The 22,579-nt window shown below is 36.2% G+C and overlaps 1 protein-coding gene and 1 long non-coding RNA gene across 3 annotated transcripts in view; one reads left to right on the forward strand and one right to left on the reverse strand.

Annotated features, from left to right (window-relative positions):
- Window positions 1-22,579, forward strand: part of NAALADL2 (N-acetylated alpha-linked acidic dipeptidase like 2) — a 1,592,461-nt gene that overhangs the window by 753,619 nt on the left and 816,263 nt on the right. The gene's annotated exons all lie outside the window — the stretch shown is intronic.
- LOC120869833 lies at window positions 1,565-21,364 on the reverse strand. The gene is made up of 3 exons (XR_005722643.1): window positions 21,204-21,364; window positions 20,232-20,237; window positions 1,565-1,577 (listed from the first exon to the last, which is right to left on the reverse strand). It is a non-coding gene; the product is annotated as an uncharacterized LOC120869833 (long non-coding RNA).

Here is a 22,579-nt window from a genome sequence, read left to right on the forward strand (position 1 = left end):
TATTTGCAAATGCTACATAGGTGGTGAATCATAGATCTTCTCTTGGCATCATCTTATATTTCATTTTTCATATTCAAATAATTTTTATATCATAACTCATTCTTTCTTTAATTCAAATCACTGGATCACTACCCAGCTTTAGGGAGTGAGTTCAGCACGTGGCCTCCCATTTTCCACTCTGTCAGTCTGCTTCAGCTACAGAGACCTATCTCCTTGCTTCCGAGCTGCAAAATATGGTGACATCAACCTGAGGAGTTTTTCAGCAGCTCTCAGCAGACCAACTTCAGATGTATTAGGTAGACGGTTGCTGCAATCTGGGGTTCAGTGGTCTTATTTTTAGGTAGGCAAGGCAGAGAAACAGCTGAGACTATAGGCAAGAAATATTTCAAGGGTTAGATACTTAGCCTACTTCATCACAGAGGAGGACATGAAGACCAGAGTTGTCTGAGAGGTAGGAAGAGATGATACATGGCATGGCTCAGGTGATTCCATAGACTAATAAAGCCTCTTTGGACATCCAACAATCCAACGTAAACTAGTCTAAGAAATATACATTTATTTCACTGCAAAGATCTATACATATCATAAGAAAGTACAGGTAGATCTGCTGTGGTGTTTAGAAATATGGGTGTTCAGATTAGATAACAAATGACTGACAAAGGTTGAGCTGATAGCATAATATTAGGAATATTCATCTGGCTTTTCCTCCCCCAAATTCTCAGTCTGACCAAGCAATTAAATGAACTAACTTTGAGCTAAGTGTTTAATGGTTTAATGTGCTTTACTTTAAGAGAGCACTTATTGTGTAATAGGCAACTCCACATTTTTATTCAAAGGATTAAGGTATTTTAAGCACTGACAGAGCAGATGAGGATGTAATTTAGCAGGCTGGGAGAACCTCCACATCCCTGGAGAGCCATGGCATCCCTAGAGATTATTTCATATATTGCCATTTTATCTGAATATTTAAAAGTATGGTATCAATGAAAAACACCATAGGTATCTGCCTTCTTGCTTTCAGTATTAGTTGATGAATTCCCAAAGTCTTGTTTATTCTTAGACACTCCCCACCTCCACCCTGGTGCCCAGGACAAGGCACAGAACATATGCTCTCCATCTGTGTTTGAAAAGTCAGTGTTCTGTAGCTGTAGGAAAGTATTTAGTACTATTCTTGTCCTCCCTGAGTGAATTTAATTCTTTCTCATTTGTGTGTCTAAGTTCAAGACATTTTCTCAAATGAATTAAACAAAGTGGCAGTTGGCATTATTAAACCCAATGAGTTTTACATTGACTTGTTGACAATGCTGGGAAAGATTGAAGGCAAAAAGAGAAGAGGAATGCAGAGGATAAGATGGCCAGATTAGCATCGCTGACTCGATGAATTTGAGCAAACTCAAACAGCAAGATATTGGAGGACAGAGGAGCCTGCCACGCTGCAGTCCAAGGGGTCACATAGAGACAGACATGACTTAGCAACAACAGTGATGTATAATTTTGAGTCAGCCATGTTTTACTTTTAAAATATCATGTGTTTTTTAATAGTGTATAGACATACTGCCCTTGTAATATACACAGATCTTGCTACTTACCTTGCTATATATTTTACTTTTAATCCTTTTAACAACCCTATGAAACAGTACTATTTCTTTCCTCTTTCACAAATGAGGAGGTTGAGGCATGGAGCTGTGAAGTAATTTTCTTGAGGCTTCTAGTGAGAGGAAAAACCTGGCTTTAAACTCAGGAATCTGTATCCAGAGCGTATGCTCTTTTTACTGTGGTCCCTATAGCCTCAATTCTTCATTCAAGATATAGTTTGAATACTTTCTTATGGATTCATTGAACTGCAACCTATGTCAAGTAACATTTGCAGTCTGTCTCATCCAATGTTTTATAGAACAAGTTGGTTCTTTGGCTAGGTCTTCACTTCATTCTCTGAGGACAATAAATCTTCTGCTAATATTGGATTCTCACATGATTTGGGCTACTTGAAAGATATTTTAGCTTGTCAAATTCTATTTCAAGAGAGAGATGAATACCTGTCATTAGTATATCTTTTCATCTGTGCTATAGAATATTTTCTGTACTGTGTCATATTTTAACTTTTAATAATGCATGTTTATATATATTGAAGAGACTTTATCTTAAAATACTTTTAAGTTAGATAATTTTATTCTTTCTAGAGGAAACAATACAGGTCTTGGAGCCTAGAAAATTTGCCTACAAAAGTCTGACAATGGACACTACCACAATACAGTGTATGACTCTGGGCAAGGTATCTGTCTAAATTTCTTGCCACAAAAGTATACTCAGTTCAGTTCAGTTTTTCCTAAAAGGATCAAAGCAAAGATTGAATAATTGTGCATATGTGGATAATTATGCACATGTGTAGTACATGCTCATTTTCTCTCTCATATATGTAGTATCCAACCAAGTGTCCATAAGTTTTCCATGTCTTAAGGTATATAAATATTCCCCTTTGTTAATTTAAGCAAAGATAAATTGCATTGATATATGAGACAATAGTCTATATGACTCTAAAAATCAGTTTTTTGCATTGGAAATGTTTTAACCAGAGTATACTTTTTGCCATTTCTGAAAACAGGCTAGCTGCAGAACTGATGAGTCTGTCCTGTATTGGTCATAAACTATCAACAGAAATGGAATGGTTTTGTTTGGCATCTCAATATAAACAAAATATCAAAAGTTCCACTAATTTAATTGTTAACATTAAAGTGTAAAAAAGACCCACCCATTGGATCACTGCAAAAGCAGGAGAGTTCCAGAAAAACATCTACTTCTGCTTTATTGACTATGTCAAAGCCTTTGACTGTGTGGATCACAACAAACTGTAGAAAATTCTTAAACAGATGGGAATAACAGACCACCTTATCTGCCGCCTGAGAAATCTGTATGCAGATCAGGTCAGGAGCAACAGGTAGAACTGGAAATGGAGCAACAGACTGGTTTCAAATTGGGAAAAAAGTATGTCGAGGCTGTATATTGTCATGCTGATTATTTAACTTATATGCAGAGTACATCATGAGAAATGCTGGGCTGGATGACGCTCAAGCTGGAATCAAGATTTCTGGGAGAAATATCAATAAACTCAGATATGCAGATGACACCACCCTTATGGCAGAAAGTGAAAAAGAACTAAAGAGCCTCTTGATGAAAATGAAAGAGAGTGAAAAACTTGGCTTAAAATTCAACATTCAGTAAACTAAGATCATGGCTTCTGGTCCCATCACTTCATGGCAAATGGATGGGGAAGCAATGGAAACAGTGACAGACTTTATTTTTGGGGCTCCAAAATCACTGCAGATGGTGACCTCAGCCATGAAATGAAAAGATGCTTGCTCCTTGGAAGGAAAGTTATGGCCAACCTAGACAGCATATTCAAAAGCGGAGACATTGCTTTGGCAATAAATCATTAGTCAAGGCTACGGTCTTTCCAGTAGTCATGTATGGATGTGAGTGTTGGACTATAAAGAAAGCTGAGCACTGAAGAACTGATGATTTGAACTGAAGAAGTTGAAGACTCTTGAGAGTCCCTTGGACTGCCTGGAGATCCAACCAATCCTCCTAATGAGATCAATCCTAAGTGTTCATTGGAAGGACTGATGTTGAAGCTGAAACTCCAATACTTTGGCCACCTGATGTGAAGAGTGACTCATTTAAAAATACCCTGATGCTGTGAAAGATTGAAGATTGGGGGAGAAGTGAACAACAGAGGATTAGATGTTTGGATGGCATTACTGACTCACTGGGCTTGAGTTTGAGTAAACTCTGGGAATTAGTGATGGACAGCGAGGTCTGGCGTAATGCAGTCCATGGTGTCATAAAGAGTTGGAAATAACTGAGTGACTGAACTGAGCTGAAGAATCTAGCCTTTACTTTAAAGGTCAGTTTTGTAGAAAAGCTAGTATTGAATAAGGGAGGCACTTTAAAAATTGGCAAATATATGTTTTAGAGAATAATTCATTAAATTCCAAAGGACCTCTAAGTATAAAAATGTCTGGCACAGAATTTGGGGAATAAATGTATTAGCAGTTAGGTTTGTTTATTTTTTTAATGATATGGAACTTCTCTCAGAATGATTATTTCTTTACCCAATGACTTGTATTTAGTAAGGAGTGGAGCTGAGATTTTACTTCAGTTTATTTAAGCTCAAAGCTGGTTTTCCTTATACCACACCATGCTACCTTGCTGTGCACAATAGACATTATTGTGAAAAAAAACTTTTTATTTTTTCTTCATGAAAATTTAAAGTTTTCCTAAATTTTAATTAGGAGAAACTAAGCAAATACATAAAGGAGCTTATGATAATTCCATGGTGATTCAGATGGTAAAGCATCTGCCTACAATGCAGGAGACCTGGGTTCGATCCCTGGGTTGGGAAGATCCTCTGGAGAAGGAAACGGCAACCCACTCCAGTACTCTTGTCTGGAAAATCCCATAGATGAAGCCTGGTAGGCAACATTCCACGGGGTCGCAAAGAGTCAGACATGACTGAGTGACTGCACTTATGATAATTTTAAAGAATAACAAAAAAGTTAGATCTTAGAGATGATATTTTTCAAATTATCCTATTTATTTTCCTTTTGGTTAACTGAAGAATACTTATAAACCAGTATCTTTCTTAAATTATGTAACCAATAATCATCCAGCATGTCATGCTTTTACAAAATTAAAATTAATTATGAGCACCAACTTCATAGAACTTTAATGTATGCAGAGTTGAAAGGGAGAAATAGAGCCTGGGTTAATTAAGCTTTATTATTGTAATTTAAGGGCTTCCCTATAGGGCATCCCTGGTAGATCAGCAAGAATCCACCTGCAATGCAGGAGACTGCCTGCAATGCAGGGGTTGCAGGTTTGATTCCTACCTGGGTCAGGAAGACCCACTGGAGAAGGAAATGGCAACCCACTCCAGTATTCTTGCCTGGGAAATCCCATGGACAGAGGAGCCTGGAGGGCTACAGTCTGTGGGGTCACAAAAAGTTGGACATGACTGAGTGAATAAGCACAGCACAGCACAGCTTTACAAAGACTCCAATCTAACACTGATCAGAGAGCAGGAATGGGTTATTAGACAAAGTCAGTCCATCAATGGATCTACCAAAAATATAGTCATGTTGTGCCTGTGTGTGTTTACTTTTGCTTCTAATTATAAAGGTAGCACATACTAGCTTTAAAACTCATTATATTGAGAAAATGTAAAAAACAAGAGAAAAATTCTCTCATGATTGCACAATTTAGAAATGGTCACTATTAGTGCCTTTGACTATTTCCTCTGTTTATTCTTAGTAAATATAATGCCCACATGCAGAAGCATGCTGTACATAGAATTCAGCATGCTGCTTGTTCCACTCATTTTATTTCTCTGTTTTTGGAAAGCACCTCAGATTTACTCTCTAAATCCCTCATTTAATTTTCTCCAGTGCCAATTATGGTATCCAATGTCTCCAATGCTAATTCTAATTTTGCTGTTGTGTTTTTCAATTTCTTTACATTTTTAGTCATTTTGAGACTCACTCTGTGAATCTCAGCTTGATGCTGATCTCATACAAAATTACAGCATTTCAGAGACCTTTTAATCTTTTATATTTTCAGACAGTAGTTTCAAAATTCTTCTTTACTTTCTGGTATTAAATCTTTTTTATTTTCTTCTAAAAAAATCCTCCTCACCACACCCCCCATTTTTCTGTTATTCATCACCATCCTCTCATTTCCTTAATTTGCTGCATTTTTTATATACATCAAATTTTAAATCTTTGAATTCATCATTGGCTAGAAAGGAATTCTGGAGTATCTACTATTTGCTCATAGGCAGGATATTTGTCTTAGATCCCTTACTGTTCGTTTAGGTAGTGGCAAATTTTCTGTAGCCTATATGTCCCGTTTGGATGACTCTTGTAAATCAGTGTTCATTTACCTCCTCTGTGGCAGTATCTGCTATGCCCCCTGACATGTTAACACTCTTTTCTGGATCCAGCTACCTGGATTTTTCATTTAGTGAACTGTTCATATTTCTTTAGTTAGATTAGAGACACTTCTAATAATATTTCCCAGTGTACCTACTTAGTAGTGACATTCAATAGATGTAAACCCACTAACAGATCTAGATTTTAAGTTTGAACAAGTTACCTTCAGAATTAACAAAGTTTTTGTGTTAAAATTGACCATAAAGAAAATGATTTTTTTCTTTTGTCCTTCTTGAGCCAGTATTTAAGAGTCTATACTCAAAACTGTTTAGACATAATAGTGAAGTATATTCAGTTCAGTCCAGTCACTTAGTTGTGTCTGACTCTTTGTGACCCCGTGAATTGCAGCACACCAGGCATCCCTGTCCATCACCAATTCCGGGAGTCTACTCAAACTCATGTCCGTAGAGTCGGTGATGCCATCCAGCCATCTCATCCTCTGTCGTTCCCTTCTCCTTCTTCCCCAATCCCTCCCAGCATCAGGGTCTTTTCCAGTGAGTCAACTCTTCGCATCAGGTGGCCAGAGTACTGGAGTTTCAGCTTTAGCATCAGTCCTTCCAATGAACACCCAGGACTGATCTCCTTTAGGATGGACTGGTTGGACCTCCTTGCAGTCCAAGGGACTCTCGAGAGTCTTCTCCAACACCACAGTTCAAAAGCATCAATTCTTCGGTGCTCAGCTTTCTTCACAGTCCAACTCTCACATCTATACATGACCACTGTAAAAACCATAGCCTTGACTAGATGGACCTTTGTTGGCAAAGCAATGTCTCTGCTTTTGAATATGCTGTCTAGGTTGGTCATAACTTTCCTTCCAAGCAGTAAGCGTCTTAATTTCATGGCTGCAATCACCATGTGCAGTGATTTTGCAGCCCAAAAAAATAAAGTCTGACACTGTTTCCACTGTTTCCCCAACTGAAGTATATTAGTTCCCAGTTAATTTATTGATAACTATAAAATGAGATTTTGTGTTATGTTGTGAGACTCCTCAATAGTTTTTCACCCGAATTAGTGCTATTGCAAAAATGCATGCTTCTATTAATTTTGCATAAAATTATTTTGAAGTAATAATTTACTGTTCCTCATCACTGCAGTATTTAAAGTTTTTAAAAGCATATTCTAGAACATTCCTCCCTACTATTTCAAAGAAGTTTGAATTTGAAGAGAATTCTCTCTTTTGACAAATATAATAAAGTGGTTATTAATCCCCCCTTATATTATGTCAGGCTTATAGCTGGAATCAAGGAATGATTGACACCTGTGGATGTGGAAATTATTTTATATGTTTTGTAGCATGCAGATTGGATTAATATAATTCTCTGTATGCACCTTTATCAGAACTCTCATTGTAGAAAATGTGACAGGTAACTGTATTTGATAATAAGTATGATTAATGATTCCTACAAGATAGTGAATATCTAACCAGTTGAAGTCTCTGTATTGGCTTATTATTATGAACTTTTCTTGAATTTTAACTTTGGCTGATGTGTATCCATTGACTCTAATCTTCATACAAAATAATTCCACTAAAATTTATTTTAGATAATTATTAGCTAATAAAGAGCTTCTGATCTGCCAGAGATGACTATGGAAAAATATGCAAAATGGTCTAAAATAAGCATTAAATATTTCCCTGACTTTGGTAGGAAAAAGAAATAAATAACAGTATTGTGCTTATTTGAGATTTTAGTCTGAGCTTTTTCCTGTCTGCCCTCTGGTGGGATTACTAATAAGTAACTTGCAAGCTAAAATAATTTAGCTCATAGTGAAAGGATGCAGAAGAAAAGTATAGAGGTAAAATAAAACTCAGTTTGACTTATCTTACTTTAAAACATTGGACATATATGTATCACTATGTTGGAAGAAGTAGATTTTGAAGCATGAATTACTTCAATCACATGAACTAAATAGAAAAAATAATTTAAAACAGACTCAAAGCTACTATTTTCCTTCACTGTATGTTTTCCTTGTAGCTACCTGATGACTGAATAGTAGTAGGAAAATTAATTACTTAAGTAATTTTCTTTCTTCCTATAAAAGTGATGGTTTGACTTTTCCCTTTTTGAAAAAAGAAACTAGTTATTTTAAGCTAAATTTAAATGAATTATGATTTATTGGCATCATGTAGATATATAATATTCTTCCAAGGTCTGAAATGTAGCACTCATTTAATCACAAAAAAATGTGCATAAAGAAGCTTCATTTTCACACAGTTCCTAAATTATTTACATTTAAGCAGTTTTTGCTAGAGACAAGCACTGATTTTGACTAAGACATTCTTTTAGGAAAAGTTTAACTAATATCTTCTGACGTAAATTTAGAGTTCGAAACAAATGCATCTTTAAATCTTAGTAAAACATCAGTATTTTACATTTAATTTGTATATTTTTATGGTTATAAATTTATTTACTCAAGTTAAAAAAATGAAACTATGATCTGCTCTCTTTATTTCATAAATTGAAGCTATTTTAATATCAAAAAGAATCTCCAGCTTTAAGAATTGCACCTAATTTTATGAAGCACTTTATTAAAACTCACTGTATCACTTAATCAAGATTTTAATGGCTTCCTAACACTGACTGTATTATATAATTAATGTGTCACAGTCTACCTAAAGTATTAACATTGCATCTTTTTGTAAAGAAATTCTTTCTATTCTGACAAAATTATTTGGTTATTTGCCATGACAGCAGGATGCCATTTATTTAAGGGAAAATAATGGCATATATTTGGTTTATAATTATCTTTTCTTATTAGTGATGTTAAATGCTTTAGTTTATATTCTGTCTAAAACAGAGCTATAAAAGTGTTGATCCATAGCCACAAAGTAGTAGCTTGAACCAGAACAGATTCAGTCCATCACCAAAGAAAACCATTTCTTCGTTAGAAACTGGATTAGTGTGGTCTGAGACTTAAAATCTTGACTTCAGAAACCCACCTGCTTTTGGTGAGGTATTCAGACAAAGATTCCTGGAAGCTAGCCAGGTTTGTGCAGTGCTCAAACCCATTGCTTATGTGTTTGACAGTAACATCTGGTGGCACAGATGCTGAATTCTAGAGAGCCATAATTATTTTGAGAGGAGGGAAAAGTTGTCTTACACAGTTATTATCATGCTCTGACCGCAGGTATTAGAAAGAAGCAATCATTTCATACTTCTCTGCCAGCATATGTTTTCTCAGCTTTGGCGATGAAGTTTCTACATCATAGACAACAATGAGATTAAGAATCATTATGTATTTTTAAGCAATTGAAAGGTTTCAAAAGAGCATAAAGGATGTGATGGAAATGTTTCGTTGTCTCCAAGTGCCTGTTCAAAAGCTATTGAGCTAGGTGCCAAAAATTCATAGGCTAGTCTATTCAAAGGAAAGCTGATGACAATAACCTCTCTTGGTTTCATACTCTATCCTGGAGCCACTCATAAATGAGGCTGTCAGATTTTATACCAATGAAAGGAGTTTGTCCTAGCTTTGTTTATCTTGGCTTTTAAGAATCCCCTTGCCCCATTTTTTTCTCTCTCTGAGACAGATTATTATTTAAAATGATATGACAGGTGCCAGTGCAGCTGTATGTGGTTTGTCTTTTAGAAGCAATGTGTTATATACTGAGTGCACTCACAAATATAATGGTCTGGATTCACTTGGTAACCTTCACCTCCAGGACTCAGAAACTGAGATTTGTCATTTGGTGTCAGAGTAACAATTTAGATGGCCTGCCTTCACTTGCATTTGTTAGAGTTTAAGGGAACAAGAAATGGTCAATTTTAAGGAATATAAAAATGGTGGGCATATATAGATTTTACTTCTCTGCTGCTCACTTGGCAGAGCTGAATACAAGGCTACCATTCATCGATTTATACATTCTCTGCTTCATCAAATATTAATGATAGCCTGCAATGTATAAGATATTCTGTAAGCTGCCAAATATACATTAGTAATTGAAACTGACATAATCCCTGCCTTCCTGTAGTTGATGGGTTAGTCATGGGAGTTATAAATTCAAATGCCTTCAGGGTCAAGTAAATAAAGAAAATTAGGGAAGCTATGAATGCTAAGTCACTTCAGTCATGTCCGACTCTGTGCTACCCCGTAGATGGCAGCCTGCCAGGCTCCCCTGTCCCTGGGATTCTCCAAGCAAGAACACTGGGGTGGGTTGCCATTTCCTTCTCCAATAGGGAAGCTATGAATAAAAGTTTATAATTAGTGGAGGAGCCAGTGGCTAAAAGAGAGTGAATATTCTACTGGACAAAATTCAAATTCAAAATTTGCTTAAACTATGAGGCAAACCTTAAAAAAAGAGCTGCAACTGGGGTCTGAGTGCCTTATGTAGGTCTCTGCTTCTGAGGTTGAACTTATAGTGGATTAAAGTAGGGATGTCCCAGTGACTGTGAGAACTGTTTGCCTTAGTGAGCTGCTTCTCCCATTTATCACTTAGCATGTCATCAGCAATGTGTGATCAGGGGCCTGGAGAGGCCAGGATAAGTTTTAAAGTCCCTGATCCTTGAGTTAGCTACATTGAATGTGTATGTGCTAATTCGTTTCATTTGTGTCCAACTCTTTGCAACCCTATGGACCATAGTGTGCCAGGCTCTTCTGTCATTATGCCTGGCTTAATAGGCAGCCACCTTAGAAACTTCCAGCCAGCCACTGCTTGGTGCCCACTGTGGGCAGGCTCAATGGCTGTCTGCTCTTGTTAGATTCAGCAGTTCTGGCTGATTTGCTTTGTTGGTAGTGGCTTTTCCGTGGTAAACCTCCTATTTATCCTCCTATAGACTGGGAATTGTCTTTTAATTCACAGCAAATAGTTCCTAAAGGGTGAACTATCCTGAGATTAAGGTTGATGTAGATCTGATTACCTCTAGGTCAGAAATTGCCATATATTTTGACTGAGCAACACAGCAAAATAAAAATTAAAGATCAACAGTGATATAGTAATGAAACTCAACCTAATAGAAATTTGTTCCATGACTTGAACCATCAAAATATTGTGAATAAAATGTTAGGACGTCTTTGATGTTTTCCTTCTACAATAGTACATGAGAAATTAAGGCTATAATATGTGGGTACTAATCCCCTGGTAAGATAAAAGAAAACTAAAACTGATACATCAAAAATATTATTTAAAAGTAAAATGAGGATTTGGTAGTGATGGAGAAAACAATATGGACATTCAAACATTTCTACATTATATAAACTCTAATATGAGGATCTCAAGCAAGGTCTCTCTTTGAGAAGAGATTTTAGAAAGTACCCAAAAGAACCATGAGATTTCATTAGTAAATAGAAATCACACATTCACAAGTATCAACTTTCTCCCAGGCTTAAGGTGCAAATACACGCATATCTCTTATTTTTCCAGTTTACTGTTTCTGAATCTGTATGGCGTGCTGTGGTTCATGGGGTCACAAAGAGTCAGACATGAATGAGTAACTGAACTGAATGCCTTATTGATAGGAAATATATCACTTAGCATTAAAATATCTTTCTGCTGAACTGCCCTAAACCTTACAGATTTATACACTTTAGAAGGTGTCTAGATTTTCTATCAAAATGGGAACTCTCCATCTGCTGTTGCTTTTCTATACTTTGTCATGTCAGTATTGAAGACTAGACTGTTCTTCTAACATGATATTCACTGAGGCATTGAGGTTTCCTTCAGTTAGAATCATTTTAGGACTGCTTTGACTCCATGAAAGGAAAATTGTACCTTCTCAGTCTGGAACAGCACTGGTTGCCCTGTGCTCAGGTCCTCATGGAGGACCCATCTTCATATGTAGCTTTTTTGATTCATTTACAAAGCTTCATCTGTGAGTACCACTCTACCAGGTGGTTACTGTGTCAGTACTAGATGTAGCTTGCTTTACACCACACACTTAGAACTACTGTTACTGGGTGCAGTCTAGTGTTGGAATAGCATTACATTTTAAGGTTTTAAAACAAAAACACATAAGAGAATCCTCTGTTTAGAGAAGAGATTACCACTCAGTATCTGAAACCAAGAAAGTCAAGTCAAGGGAGTGCTATGTTGCTCAGGCACCATTTTGCTGACCAAAGCAAACTTATGGTTTCATTTACATCCTTGGCACACGAATTACAGATTTAGGAGTAGGTTTGTAAGGGCTTAGAACATTTTCCACTGGAGTAAGTCCACTTCTCACTGACTGACTTTCAGAGGAAGAGGCTGTCATTAATTGGTTGGCTTTCCAAGGCTGTTCATTGAAATGAATTGTCATAGATTAAAATTTTTAAAACCAGTTCTGAACCTAGAACATTTAAACTTTTTCTAGCATTTTGGGAATGTTTTTTGTTCTTATCAGTTTCCCCAACTCACTGAACTTTCCATGCTGAGCTTACCGACTCTTCTGAGGGGATTTGCCTGAGTTTACTCACAGTGACTCTCTCTTAATGGAGCTTCCAACATGACTTATTTTTATAGCAGATAGTTCCTAGGTGATTACAACATCACATGCCTGTTTTTCTGAGAACTGGAGGATGACTTTAGTGCTTTTGAGGTGATTTTTTCTTGGTAACTTCATCACTCAGAAAAAATACTATAAAATGTAAATGTTGCTACTGTTGCATTATCCCATTAGACTATGAGGACTCAATCCATTAATTACAAGCATAAAATGGTAAATCATCAGTCTACTTTAGGAAAATAAATTTTCATTCTCATAGGGGCATCACAGACTATAGTGAAGAACACAGATTTTAAAGGAGTGGTTGTCTGCTATGCATTTCTTAGTGACCTTCAGAAGCTTAACCTCTCCATGCCTCTTTTCTCATCTGCAAACTGATGCAAAATATTACTTTTTTATTGAGTTATTACTAGGATTAAATGAATTAATATATTAAAAGTGTTTAGAACAGTCCTGGGAGGTAATGCTCTAGTAATAATATGTGTGTGTTTAATTTCATTACTAATATCAAAGACTTTTAAAAATGAGTCATTTTTGCATTTGGGTAGTTGAGAAGAAAGGATAGATGCTTTGCAATTTGTCATTACATTTGTTATATATTTCTTATTTTGAGGAACAATGGAGGGTATCTTTGACACCTAAACTGTGAAGAACTGAGAATGAAGATAAAATATAACAGAAGGATCAGTTCAGTTCAGTCGCTCAGTCATGTCCAACTCTTTGCGACCCCATGAATCACAGCACGCCAGGCCTCCCTGTCCATCACCAACTCCAAGAGTTTACCCAAACTCATGTCCATCGAGTCCGTGATGCCATCCAGCCATCTCATCCTCTGTTGTCCCCTTCTCCTCCTGTCCCCAATCCCTCCCAGCATCAGGGTCTTTTAGCCCCAAATATCTCTTTACCTCTAACAAAAGCCACTCTGTGAGTTAGAGAATTCATGACAACTCACAGTACTTTCCTTAATTCAAATTTCTATTGTTTTAGAGTGAATGTAAGTTCAAAATGAATAAAAGCAACAATAAAGGGAGAGCATGTCAGAAAGGGAAGTCAAAGGTATATGAGTGAAGAGGAGTCCCTCAGATTTTGTCATCATGAAGATATTACAAATTGGCTATATTCACATGACTTTCAGGATTTTACAAAGCTATCTGAGTCAATGATTCTCAACAGTGGCTACACGTTACAAACTCTTTGAGAGGTTTCAAAACATATGATATTCTAGCCTCACCTCACATCTCTGGGGCAGTGGGACCTAGGTATCAGGAATTTTTCAAAGCTCCCCAGAGAGTGCAACCAGGGCAGAGAATCACTAAAGTGTTATAGGTACGCCATGGCTAGTGGGTGCCTGCATTTGCCAGAGCTGCAGCCATTGCCCCATTGACACCTGCTTCTTTACCAGGTCTCCACCTGCTTCTCTGACCTTTAGCATCTTTAATTCTTTAAGGCTTGAAATGAGAGAAATAAACAGAACTAGCTAGTAATGCTGAAGAACCTGAAGTTGAATGGTTCTATGAAGACCTACAAGACCTTTTATAACTAAAACCCCCAAAAGATCTCCTTTTCATTATAGGGGACTGGAATGCAAAAGTAGAAGTCAAGAAACACCTGTAGTAACAGGCAAATTTGGCCTTGGAGTACAATATGAAGCAGGGCAAAGTTTAACAGAGTTTTGCCAAGAGAATGCACTGGTCATAGCAAACAACGTCTTCCAACAACACAAGAGAAGACTCTACACATGGACATCACCAGATGGTCAACACTGAAATCGGATTGATTACATTCTTTGCAGCCAAAGATGGAGAAGCTCTATACAGTCAGCAAAAACAGGACCAGGAGCTGACTGTGGCTCAGATCATGAACTTCTTATTGCCAAATTCAGACTTAACTTGAAGAAAGTAGGGGAAACCACTAGACCATTCAGGTATGACCTAAATCAAATCCCTTATGATTATACAGTGGAAGTGAGAAATAGATTTAAGGGACTAGATCTGATAGACAGGGCCTGATTAACTCTGGACAGAGGTTCGTGACATTGTACAGGAGATAGGGATCAAGACCATCCCCAAGAAAAAGGAATGCAAAAAAGCAAAATGGCTGTCTGAGGAGGCTTTACAAATATCTGTATAAAGAAGAGAAGCCAAAAGCAAAGGAAAAAAAGAAAGATATACCCATTTGAATGCAGAATTCCAAAGAATAGCAAGGAGAGATAAGAAAGCCTTCCTCAGCAATCAATGCAAAGAAATAGAGGAAACCAATAGAATGGGAAAGACTAAAGATCTCTTCAAGAAAATTAGAGATATCAAGGGAAAATTTCATGCAAAGATGAGCTCAATAAAGGACAGAAATGGTATGGACCCAACAGAAGCAGAAGATACTAAGAGGTGGTAAGAATACACAGAAGAACTGTACAAAAAAGATCTTCATGACCCAGATAATCATGATGGTGTGATCACTCACCTGTTCTCAGGACAAAAAAAAAAAAAGACTTAAATTCATTTACCTAGGGGATGAAAGAAAGTGAAAGTGAAGTCGCTCAGTTGTGTACGACTCTTTGCGACCCCATGGACTGAACCTACCGGGCTCCTCCCTCCATGGGATTCTGCAAGCAAGAGTACTGGAGTGGGTTGCCGTTTCCTTCTCCAGGGGATCTTCCCAACCCAGGGATTGAATCCAGGTCTCCCGCTTTCCAGGCAGACGCTTTAGGGACACCATATTAAAAAGCAGAGACATTATTTACCAACAAAGGTCCACCTAGTCAAAGCCATGGGGTTTCCAGTAGTCATGTACAGAAGTGAGAGTTGGACTATAAAGAAAGCTGAGCACTGAAGAATTGATGCTTTTGAACTGTGGTGTTGGAGAAGACTCTTGAGAGTCTTGGAGTCTCCTTGGACTGCAAGGAGAGGCAACCAATCCATCCTAAAGGAGATCAGTCCTGAGTATTCATTGGAAGGACTGATATTGAAGCTAAAACTCCAATACTTTGACCACCTAATGTGAAGAACTTACTCATTTGAAAAGACCCTGATGTTGGGAAAGATTGAAGGCGGGAGGAGAAGGGGATGACAAAGAATGAGATGGTTGGATGGCATCACTGACTCAATGGACATGAGTTTGAGTAAACTCTGGGAGTTGATGATGGACAGGGAGGCCTGGCGTGCTGCAGTCCATGTGGTTGTAAGGAGTCGGACATGATTGAGTGACTGAACTGAACTGATAGACATAGTTCGGGAAACTTCTGGTAATAAAGAAAGTGGAGAGTAAGACTGATGATAATCTTTAAATTGTGAATTACTTCCTGGTACTTTGGGTGTATGGCAGCTGTTTTAAGTCCTTTTCTATTTGTTTTGGCTGGGTCTTGAATGCATCTATGTCATATGTGTTATTATCCACACTGATGTCTTAATAAATGGTCTATATTTCTCTAGATATTTATAAGTATTGCATTTTGAGGATCTGAGTGGTGTGTCCCAATGATTGTGTGTTAGAATCAAGAAACTTATAAGAGATACAAATCCTTGGGCCTATCCTACACCAGTTGAATTAGAATCTTTGAAGGAGGAGATATAGACATTAAAATTTTGTCATAAAAGTTTTAAAATATTTTGTTTTAAATATTTATTAAAAATAATATGTTTTTAAATAACAATGTACACCCAAATTTGACAATAATTTATTTAAGAGATATAGATAAAACAACAATCAAAATAAAAAAGCAGAGAAATATATGCTAAGAGAAAAAGATAATAATGCAGTTTAAAATATGGCAACATTAGAGGGAAAAAACATAGGATACATTTTTATGGAAAAATTCTAGACTCTCTTTTAGGTGGTTATTAAGAAAGTAATAGGTTAAATTCAGCCTGGTTCAAGGAGGTGGCATGAAAAGCATGTTGAGGTTGTTTTAAACTAAGGGTTCATGTTTCTAGGTTAAATTAATTGTCAGTATTTTTCAGTATTTTCATGCTATCCCAATATCAGAGTGAAATCATGAAATGAATCATAGATTTAAAATGAGACCACAATCATTTGGAGGCGTGTTCAACTCCATGTTCTTTATTCTCAAGCAAATCTTGAGATGAATAGTTCTACCACCTCAGTGAAGATAATATTTTAATAATTTCTTGCATGAATGAAGTTTATTATTTGAAGATGAGATGTGTGATAAGTATATATAGAATTACATATAATGTGATCAATGATTGATTACGCTTATTATTTTCTACATTGCATTTTTTTAGAGCACTATGTTGAAATCACACTCTTCATTGGCTTTGAAAAGTTTGAAAAAAAAAAAAAAGAGACTCTAGAAGATGGTGTAGTAAATTACTTGTTGTATCCTTTGATTTTTCTGTTATTTTAAAATGTCTTTCAATGATGAGATACTGAATTACTAAATCTTATCCTTTCTTAAGACACTAAAAGTTTGTAGTAGAAAAAATAAAGATGATTTATTCTAAAATATTGGCTGGAGGATTTCTGGAACTAGCTCTTAATTTTAACAATTTAGAACTTCTCATGTGATTGCATAGCTAGTTGTGTACAGAAAAGCAGAAGAGATATACCTCTGTAACTACTGTGGTCAAGTTTAAAAGAAAAGATATTCTAAATTAGTTGATCTGTTACATCCCTTTAGGTTATTCAGAATTCTTTGTGAGGCAGAATCAATAGAATATACAAGATATATGTATGTTATACATATATACACATACATACAGACACACATAAGTATGTAGAGAAAGAGAAGGGAGACAGAGAGAGACATTTATTATAAGGTTTGACACATATGGTGATTGAGGCTGAGAAGTTGCATGTCTGCAAGCTGAAAACTCAAAAAACTGGAGGTATTGTTCCAGCCTAAGCTGTAAGACTTGAGAACCAGGGAGTTTGATGGTGTAAATTTTAATCTGAACAAAAGATGGCCAGTGTCCCAGTTCGACCTTTTAGAGAGGGAATTCTTTCTTCCTCTGCCTTTTTATTGTATCAATATTTAAGCCCTCAGTGGATTAGAGGATGCCCTGACTGAGAGGGCAGTCTTCATTCAGCCTGCTAAACCAAATGCTGATCTCCTGCAGAAACACACTCACAGACATGCCCAAAGACAATGGTTAGCCAAAAATTCTGACTCCCTGTGGCCTGGTCAAATTACCCACCTACCCTGTGTTCAATACAACAGAGTTAATCAAGGTAGGCCTAAATATTTTCTTAATACTATAATGAAGTTTTTATGTAACAAAGACACTGCTACTAAGTGTCATATTTAGTCTCTTTCTTTGTCATTAAAAAAGAGACCTAGATATTGCTGTCAACATATCTATCCTCTATCCTCTGTGAGCATCCTAGAAATTTGGAAAATGCTTAGCATCTAGTGAGTTAGAAAAATCATTAAAACACAAAATATCTAAAACTGAAAAGTCTTTAAACCAAAATCATAAAAATGAACAGACATATTTGCCTTGGGACTGCATACCTCTATTTGCTATACTTAAATTGATTAATTTGTGCCAGTTTCTAACATCAGAGATTTCTATCACCAGAATGAAAAAAAGATCCTCTACATCTAGGTAAAATACAGTGTGGAGTACAGAAGGCAGTATTGTGTAGTTATAAAAGCTGAGGGTTTGAGCTAAATCTTGGTTCAAATATTGGATCAAATTTTACATGCTATGTAGATCTTTTAATTCTCTAAGCCTGAGCTTAATCATTTGTAAAATGGAGAGAATATCACTTATTACAGTTATGATTAAATAATATAAAACTTATGAATATGCTGACATACAGATGACATTGAGTATTAAATGGATTCTATTAATATTTTGATTCTGTGTGAATCTGGAAAACTAACAATTCTGAATTAGTCTAGTTATTATAAGACACTATGAAGCTCTAAGCTTTATCTGGACATGTATTCTTCCAACTATATTTGCATAGCATGTCACAGTATTACACACACACACACACACACAGCCAACACACACACACAAACACACACACACACACAGCCAAAAATGAAGCAGAACAGAGAGTCATGCCTTAACTAGTATTCTCAAGTTGACTGCAGTCTTCCCACGTTTAACTTGAAGGTTATTTAATATCTCAGTTTTTATCTTTTGGGGTAAATATAATTCAGTGTAATTCCATGTAGTAATTAACAATTTCCCCCCCAAAAAATAGGATTACAGTTGATTAACATAAAGAATATAGTCTTTCCTTACTTGTAAATGTGCTGTTTATTTAATCAACATAAAATTTCCTGCATAATAAAAATTGATAATTCAGACTAATATCCCACTCATGCATGCATGCTAATTTGCTTTAGAGTTGTGTCTGACTCTTTGTGACCCTATGAGTATAGTATGCCAAGCTCCTCTGTTCATGGAATTCTCCAGGCAAGAGTACTGGAGTGGGTTGCCCTGCATTCTCCAGGGGATCTTCTTGACCCAGGGATCAAACCCATGTCTCCTGCAGTTCAGCTCTTGCATTGCAGGCAGATTCTTTACTACTGAGCCACCAGGGAAGCCCAGTACCCCACTCATAGCAACCACGAAGTTATAGAAGAAGTTTGTATGCCCCTTTAAAAAAATAAGTATTTTACTGAAAAAAAATGATAATGATCTTTTACCTAAATATCTTGGCTTGGGAATTTTCTTTAGATGTGGAATCAGAATTTAGGTGGAATCATTTATTTCTTCAGTCATCAAAAATCTGTTGTTAAATTACCATATGTAAAATAGATAGCCAATGGAAATTTGCTGTATGGCTCAGGAAACTCAAACAGGGGCTCTGTATCAACCTAGACCAGTGGAATAGGCAGTGAGATGGGAGGGAGGTTCAAAGGAGAGGGAATATATGTATGCCTATGGCTGATTCATGTTGAGGTTTGACAGAAAACAACACAATTCTGTAAAGCAATTATCCTTCAATAAAAATAAATAAATTTTAAAAATGTTGTATGCAAGGCACATTCAGCTTTTAGCTGAGTTATCTTTACTGTGTGTTTTTAGGCACACATCAATAGGGTTACTGATTTTGTGGCCTCATGATGAGGCCACAAAAGGAAGGGAAGTCATTCCTAAGTCTCTTTCAAACTAAAGGTAGTCTTCACATCAAGCAGAAGAAAAAAAAACACAAACTGCAATGACCGTTGATTATGGTTTATCATAGTCCATTTAGCACAAATATTACTTGACCCTGAACTGGTAGATCAATAGATGACACAGTCATTGGGAGCTGAGAACTTGATGGCACAGAGCATTGGTGAGGAAAAGAGCTGGGTTGGACCTATCTGAGAACTGGGGGATAGAGTTTCCAGATTCCAAGTATGATGGTTAATTTTGTGTCAACTTGACTGGGCCACAGGGTGCCCAGACATTTGGCTAAACATTTTTCTGGGTGTGTCTTTGAGGGCATTTCTGAATGAGTTTAACATTTGAATCAATAGACCAAGAAAGGATATTGCCCTCCAAAGTGTAGGTGGACATCGTCCAGTCAATTAAACACTTGAATAGAACAAAAAGCCTGAATGAGAGAAAATGCCTCCTGCCTGACTGCTTGGGCTCTCACCTTTGGTCATTTCTAACCTTCAGACTGGGAAAAAAAATGGTTCTCGAGCATGCTGGCTTTAGGATTGGAGTTTGCAGCATCTGCTCTCATGGTTCTTAGGCCTTTGGACCCAGACTGGGGATACATAATCAACTCTCCTGAGTCTTCAACTCACTGACTGCAGATCTTGGAACTCCTGAGCCTCCATAATTGCATGCAGTAATCTTTCATATTCTATTTTCATGTATACACACAGCAGACACGTACTCACACAAAGACACACACTCACCCACACCTGCCCTGTCACTCTGTTTATCTGGAGAATTCTGACTAATACGCAAAGCTTACCCCCAAAATCTTAAGAATTTTTTTTTTCTGAATAGATCAAGAAAAAAACTTGAAATAGAGACAGTATATTTGGCTCTACCAAAACTAATAATTAGAATTGAGAGAGAGAGGATCAGTCACCTATGAAAAGTGAGAAAAATTAAAAGTTGGTTCCATGTTTAACACTGTATTTTAAATCAGAAGATCCTGGATAAGCTTCCTGACATTGCCTCTTAGTAATTTTGATACAGGGAAGTTTGTTTCTTAAGATTTGTTTTCTCATTTATAAAATTAATACTTGGGACTATGTCACTGGTTCTCAGTCCATTAGTATCTCTTGGGAAACTGTTTAAAAGTAGTCTGAACTGATCATCAGAGATTCTGAGCTCATTATCAGAGATTCTGACTTAATTGGGCTGATATCTGAGTCCATCATCTGAGATTTTGATTTAATTGATCTGGTGTGGAGACTACGCACCAGCATTTAACTTGATCTTTCTAAGTGATTCTACCCTGCAGCTGGGCTTCAGTACTGCTGGACTAAATCCTAAGGTTCCTCATGACTGAACAGAATTAGTATTGACATGAAGCTAGTACTGGAAGAGGACTACTATACAATGAACTCAATTCAGATAATAATTTAAAATTGTTAAATGCTTGTTTTCTTTGGAAACTATTAGAAAAAAGTTCTGATTCTAAATTTTCTGTGGCCTTGTAAAATTGGTGTATTTTTAATCTAGTTTAATCTGTATTTGTCTAGTACTCAAATTCTTAGCTTACATAGAATTTATGGCTACATTTTCTTTGGTTTTACATTGTTCAGTTCACAAGTTGCTTGTCCTCTTTATGTTATTTGGTATTTTCATTTCTTTTGTGGTAACTGGGAAAGAAAGGAATATAGAATTTATATTAGTATCTTTTTTCACAAAAATACACACACACACACACACATCCACACACAGAGCAAATCACATTTCCAATAGTAGTTGTATATTGGAACAACACGGTATTCCCAATATTATCCAGATCAATAAAGAGAGAATTCTGATCACTGTTTGGAATCTGTAAGAATGATTGAAATATACCTTAATGGCTAAAAAATATGTAAATCACAAAGAACCTTTTGTTCTGGAACTCTAGTATTTAAAGTATAAATAACAATAGGCTTAACAATGAAGGTTGTTCTACCAAGAAAAGGAAACAAAAGGAGTTGCTAATCAGTAAAATAAAGTTTGAATGAGCAGAAAAAGTGAATAAAATTGAATGTGTTTAAAATCACTGCAATTTCTTACTAAATAGCTATCTTGTAAAGATATTACTCTTAAAAATATTTTTAAAAAGCCGATTAATTGGAATTTTACTGTTAGGGTATTCTATTTTTGAAATAAGTTAAACATAATGAACATATGATTTATTTCATCTGGGAATTTTAAGAATATGTTTTCAAAATCAAATAGAGATAAAAGAAAAAGTATGTTAATTTGAGGGTTCAATTTGAATGCCAACAGATGCATATAAATTCAAGCCAAATTTATTAGCTTAATAAGAATAAATAACCTAAAATTTCTAGATTAATTTGTTTTCAATTTTATTTTAAAATATGCAATTAGCTGCAAGTGCAATGAAATATCAGTAATCTATACCTGTAAGATTCTCACAAATATGTAAAAATAAATCTTAATTAAAAGAAAGTCTTGGACTTCACTGGTATTGAGAATACAACAAAGACTAACTTAGCCAGGGTTGCAGAAGCATACCTGCAGCTGAAGGTAGCTGATTTGGATACTGATTATGTCTAGGCCTATAAAGATGCCATGAACAGGAGTTGAAATTTTATCGAATTGTAGTCAAGTTTAAGAAAGAAGTGAATAGATTTCTCTCTTTCTTTATCTGTTAATGCTTCCTTGATTTTAGCCTTGAGACTTTTGATAGGAAGTGAAAGAATTTAAAATCTCTCTACTAAGTCCAGCCTTCGTAGCATCAGATTCATGAAACGCATCTGGGATAACACTGGCAATTTTTCAGACCCTTTATAAGCAGCACAAAACAGACATAAGGGAAATTCATTTGGTCTTGACTACATGGGACTACAAGTGACTTACTAGCAGTACCTAAGTAGTTTCTGGAGATGATAGAAATAGTGGAGGGTATAGCAAATTGATTTCTTTTTTAAATTTTTAATTAAGTAATTATTTGCTTAATTTGATAACAATAGCTACCAATTTTGAGTTTAAATTTTTTGAAGATTTGCTTTACTAGAGACTGGAGAAGGCAATGGCACCCCACTCCAGTACTCTTGCTTGGAAAAAC

Source organism: Oryx dammah, unplaced genomic scaffold, assembly GCF_014754425.2.
Source record: "Oryx dammah isolate SB20612 unplaced genomic scaffold, SCBI_Odam_1.1 HiC_scaffold_2, whole genome shotgun sequence".
Classification (NCBI taxonomy): domain Eukaryota; kingdom Metazoa; phylum Chordata; class Mammalia; order Artiodactyla; family Bovidae; genus Oryx; species Oryx dammah.